Raw genomic sequence first — 670 nt, 5'->3', positions numbered from 1 at the left:
TATATATATATAATATATATATATATATATATATATATATATATATATATATATATATATATATATATACGCTCCGCGTAATTTATTGGTTGGAGTGAAATGCAACTGGAAATTGCGGGTCAATGAATCGAATTGTTGAATATGCAATAAAAGAGACGAAAGAAGGAAATTTAATATTAATATAATTATTCTTAATATATTATTATTATTATTATTATAAATATTATTACTATTAGATACAAAAAGGTATTTGTTATATGTTTAATAGTACTCTTTGAATGCACCCAAAAGCCTAGGGCTGACGAAACAGCGTAGAAACAACGAAAGTAATTGAGAGAATATAAGCAAAAAAAATATTTATATTAATATAAATAACAATGCAGCTAGATAACTCATGATAGTATATACAACAAAATGTTTTAATACAAAAAAAAACGGAAACACCAACAGCAGACGCAGGACTAGTGTTTAACTGTGCAACAACAACAACGACGCCCAGCTGCAGCAAGCAGGAAGAGAAAGTAATTTATTAAGTATATATACATACATATATATATATATATATATATATATATATAATGCCAAGCCGCCGCTAATACGAAAATAATAATAACAATGATCTATAATAAGCATAAAAAAAAAATATTTTAATCTCTTCGGTAGGTTTACT

The sequence above is a fragment of the Eimeria mitis genome, genomic scaffold (genome assembly GCF_000499745.2).
Source record: "Eimeria mitis Houghton genomic scaffold, Emh_scaff3263, whole genome shotgun sequence".
Lineage (NCBI taxonomy): Eukaryota > Apicomplexa > Conoidasida > Eucoccidiorida > Eimeriidae > Eimeria > Eimeria mitis.
Note: the sequence above shows the minus strand (reverse complement) of the source record.